Source organism: Suncus etruscus, chromosome 2 (assembly GCF_024139225.1).
Source record: "Suncus etruscus isolate mSunEtr1 chromosome 2, mSunEtr1.pri.cur, whole genome shotgun sequence".
In the NCBI taxonomy this organism is placed as follows: Eukaryota; Metazoa; Chordata; class Mammalia; order Eulipotyphla; family Soricidae; genus Suncus; species Suncus etruscus.
Genome location: NC_064849.1, coordinates 124,601,766 through 124,606,813, shown reverse-complemented (window position 1 = coordinate 124,606,813; position 5,048 = coordinate 124,601,766). Strand labels below are relative to the sequence as shown.

General features: G+C 36.5%; 1 pseudogene; it reads left to right on the top strand.

Moving 5' to 3' along the window:
- Positions 1-268: 268 nt before the first annotated feature.
- Positions 269-1,215, top strand: LOC126001527 (DCN1-like protein 4; annotated as a pseudogene).
- Positions 1,216-5,048: the final 3,833 nt, after the last annotated feature.

Below are 5,048 nucleotides of genomic sequence, written 5' to 3'. Positions count from 1 at the left end.
GAATTATAAAAATTCAAAAAGATGATCATAGTCAATTAAAGACAATCTTATTTAAATCAGGACTGTCCAACAAAAATATGCTATCAGTAATTCATGGTCTGAATTCTGGAAAAATGTATGGGTATCTTTTTTATGTGGTACACAAATATTTTTGTAATAAATAATAATGTAATAGGTAGCTCTTTCTTGCCTTCTTGTTACCAGCTTCTCAGAGAACAGCTAGCTGGTCTTCCACAAGGGTCTGAAGGGATGAGATACTGGACAGACTTTCAGCTGAACTCTCATCTCTCAACACTGGCAAATATTCATAAGATCTATCACACCCTTAATAAGCTAAATCTAACAGAAGACATTGGCCAGGACGATCACCAAACAGGAAGTGTGTGGTCCTGCACTTCTTCAGACCGCTTTAGTAAAATGATGCTGCCATGGAAAAAGAGAAGACCAGCCTCTGGAGATGATTTATCTGCCAAGAAAAGTAGACATGATAGATGTATAGAAAATATGATTCAACAATAATTAAGACGGAAGAAGAAGCCTTTTTAAGTAAGAGATATTTGGAATGGTTCTATGAATATGCAGGTACTGATGATGTTGTAGGTCCTGAAGGCATGGAGAAATTTTGTGAAGACATTGGTGTTGAACCAGAAAATGTAGTTATGCTTGTTCTTGCTTGGAAATTGGATACACAGAACATGGGTTATTTTACTCTACAGGAATGGTTGAAAGGAATGACTTCTCTATAATGTGACTCAACAGAAAAACTCAGAAATACTTTGGAATACTTAAGATCATTATTAAATGAGTCTACAAACTTTAAACTTATTTACAGATATGCATTTGACTTTGCACGGGAAAAGGACCAATACAGCCTAGACATAAATACTGCCAAGTGCATGTTGGGACTGTTATTAGGAAAAATCTGGCCCCTTTTTCCAGTTTTCACCAATTCTTAGAGCAATCAAAATATAAAGTTATTAACAAAGGCCAGTGGTGCAATGTACTAGAATTTAGCAGAACAATTAAACTTGACCTCAGCAACTACGATAAAGATGGAGCATGGCCATTTTTGTTGGACAAGTGGAGTGGTATAAAGTGGTATAAAGACAAACAGATATCCTAGGACTTTATGCATCACAGCAAGAAAGTTCCTGTTACCACAGTTATGTCCACTATTAGCCATAAATTGCTGTTTGTATCAAAGCGCATGCTGCTTTTCTTAACTGTCTCCCTTTTGCAGGGACATGTTGGTGTTTGCTATTGAATGGGCCAGCTCTGCTTGCTGTATAGCATTGCTCTCTTGGAAAGGCTGCTTTGCAGTTGTCTTTACACTACAGATTGGTGAATTTGCCAATGTCCTCACTGTGATTATGTGTATATTGTTTAAATTTTGTATATGTGTATAAAAAAAGCTCCACCTAGAGATTATTTCTGCAAAAATGTATTGTAAAAATAATTTTGTGGCATATTTCTAGTCCCTTTTTCAAATGAACCAATTCTATTTTATTTGGTCTCAACTGTAGCATTTTAGGAACTCAGACAAGAATGACCAATACCATAAGCAAATGTTGCCAGAATTCACCTTACCTAAGAGGCCAACTTTTGGAAAAAGTGAGAGTTATGACTTCTTGGAGGCATGCCAAATAGAATCTGGCTTATTTAAATGTTAGCATTAAAAAAATGGAAGTCATAATTTTTTGACCATATAAACATGTGCCATGCCACAAATCATCTCAACCATGCGAGATATAGGGATTTCTTTTCTTTTTTTTTGGGGGGGGGCACACCCAGTGACGCTCAGGGGTTATTCCTGGCTATGCGCTCAGAAGTTGCTCCTGGCTTGGGGGACCATATGGGATGCCAGGGAATCAAACTGTGGTCCATCCTAGGCTAGCGCAGGGAAGGCAGGCACCTTACCTCTAGCACCACCGCCCAGCCCCGGGTTTTATTTTCTAATGTTCAAGCTGTAGTAGTTGGAGTGTAGGTACAAATGAACAAATTAAAATAGCACTTTTTTTTAATGGGGTTTAAAGTCTCGTAAGCTTTCTTTAGTGTCTTTTGGGGAAAATTGTTTTGTTTTGTTTTTCTTTCGCTTGTTTGTTTTCTTTCTCATTCCTCTAGTCACTGTTTTGGCTGCTGATGCTTCTATGCCATTCTAAGTACAGTTGATTTTTGCCTCCTTCATGAAAACCAAATGGTTTGCTGGCAGTGATTGCAGAGCACTTTGAGTTGTGGCTTAAATCTTCAGTTGAACGTTCATGATGTCTACCTTTCTAGTAAATTTTGTTTTTCTTTGCCTTGGAGAAAGAACTATCCTATAAGTGAGAGATGTTTTTGTTTTCTCTTTCCGTTTTGTTTCTTTTATGCTAGGCTTTTCCTGGCAGAGTGTCCATTGCAGACAGTGGACATGGAACCACCAGCATTGAGCTAACACTTAACAAGGGAGGGCCTTTCTCAAGGTCCCATTCGTCATTGTACACAGAAGGGTGAGAGCCAATATTTATGTGGGTGAGGAAACGAAAAAATATTGGGGGTTGGGGGGACTTGTATTTTTTGTCTTTTTTTCTCCCCCTTGCCTTAACCTTCTTGAGAAAATGTGTAGATAACATATTTTTCCCTCAACCATCTGGTGCTATTGAAGGACTAATTTAGTCCCTAAAGTTTTGTGAAAACACAAAAGTCTAATATTTTAAACTAAGTCTACAGCTAATGGTGCATTTGAGCAAGTTGAATACTACTTTTCTGTGAGCAAGAGCCATGATTGGACATCTAATGGTTGGAAGAAGCTTGGACTTTTTTGAAATCTGGCCAAAACACCCTTTGGACATAATGTGAACCTTTAAATGCACGGAATGAGTGAAGCACACAGACAATGCTACTCTTGACCACTCTCTCACTTTCTTTGCAAACAGTGTTCAAATTTTCAGATTTTTTTCCTAACTGAACCACCAAAGACACATTGTGTATGTATATACAGTGTGTGTGCATATATAAAAAGTCATGATATGGTAGAATGAAATCATTTCCTTTTTCTACCAAATAGAAGGGTTAGGTTTGCTGTGAAATAAATAAACCAGAAGTTTCTAAAACTCTGTAGTGATTAAACATAACTTCATATTCCTTGTTTAGAAATTGTAGACTCACCTTCTACCTTACGGATTCCTACCAGTTTGCACAAATGAGTATCAGGAAAGAATAGATGTTGAGGACAAGCACAACTCTTGAGACCAGTGTGTTGAGAGAGATTCCAAGGGGTGGGGGGGTGGCCAAGTGGCAACTATCCACCCGTGACTTTGGATCTGTGCAGAACTGAACGAGGTTCATTCACATATGTGTCCCCAGAAAATGAAGAAAAATCACTTGAAAGGCAGCAGTTCTTAAATTTTATCAGCTATTATTTGTATAAGCAAACAAATCAGAAATAAAATATTTTAAAAGTTATTGTTAGGAAATGGGAAAAGTTTAAAACACTAAGCACAGTTCATCATACTGACAAAAAGATTATTGCTGGGGAGATGTTACATTTTATCCACAGTAAACATTTTGACGATGGTGGGGTGGGAGAGCCTACTTGCATATCCCAAAGGAAATCTCCTCCAAATGTAGACTTGACAAATACTTACTTTGACTGCAGAGTGCTTGTTCTTCATCTTACTTTGGTAGACCATTCACAGCAAAGGGAGAGAAGAGGGCCCGACAGAGTTCTAAGATACTTTCTCCTTCAGCTGTCCCTACCTGACATAAAATCAAGCAATCTTCAAGCACTTATTTACTGGCTAATGTTAAATAAATTGGGATGCCTTCTTCCTTAAACCCCTTTCCTTTTTTCTGTTGTGTTTTGAACTCCACATTGCAATACTCTGTTGAAATGGAATACAACATGTAGATGTTTACTTGCCGTGGTAGGTCAGAAATTCATTATTTGATTTGCCATAAACATCCACTGTCATGTCACATGCAGCTTTTTGAAGCATGAATTCTGACTTAAGTTTTTATAAATCTGACTTTGGTTCTGGTTTAATGGTAGATTTCTGTTGCCTCCCAGTTTCCATTTTAACAGTGCTTTTGAAGTTTAGAAGGAAAGCTTTACAAGTTAGTTTGTGCCCTCAGTTTTATTCTTACAACTGATAAATACCTCTGTAAGCCTTATCTTTTATTATTTCATATGTTGTATAGTAAATGTATAAAATTCATTGACCAACTAAAATGTTGGGTGTCTGTAAATGAGACCAAAATGTGTGTTGCTTTTTTCATAAAATAATTACTCTTGGGGATTACTGTTAGGAAGAGCAGCTAACCTGTAACTGTGAATGCTTTGTGTCATCAGTATTTGCATACATTCATAAACGTGTGCAACTCCTGTGATTCCCAGCTTAACTAAAATACTGTTATGCCACCTAACTTGAGTACCGCAAACTGGTTTTAGTTTTTAATGGAATTGTTGTAAACTGATAATCCATAAATAAAAAGTATTTGTGTTTGGTTTCAGAAAAAAAATAATAATGTAATAAATAAAGTATACCAACTATTACTCAGTAGTTTTATTTATTTCTTATTTATTTATTAGTAGGCTATCACTCTGTCCTTTTGCTCTTCTTCTTCGGGTCAGCAAAGATCATTTTTGTTCCAGGGATGAAGTTGGGATTCTTCAAACATTCCATTAGGATGTCATCTCCTCAGGTGTTGGTTTTGTTCTTGTTAGCATCAGTTAACAATAACAGTTAACATCATTAACATCATTGTTCTCTTGTTAGCATCAAGAGAATCCAGGAGCCTGACTTGTCTTTCACCCAAACAGATATGGAGGTGTTTGCTTCCTTTTCTATAGTACTGCACTGAGCACACTTTTAAGCAAAAATCTTGCCCTTCTCAGTATCACTCATCTTAAAATATCTCTTTCACATGACAGGAAGATATTAGCTTTCAAGTCCATCGTCTTTTTCTACCCACTATTTCAGATTATTTTATTATCATTGCAGTAATATGCCTCTAAATAATATTAATGTAAACATTTATATATTAATATAAACACTAATGTATATGTATAT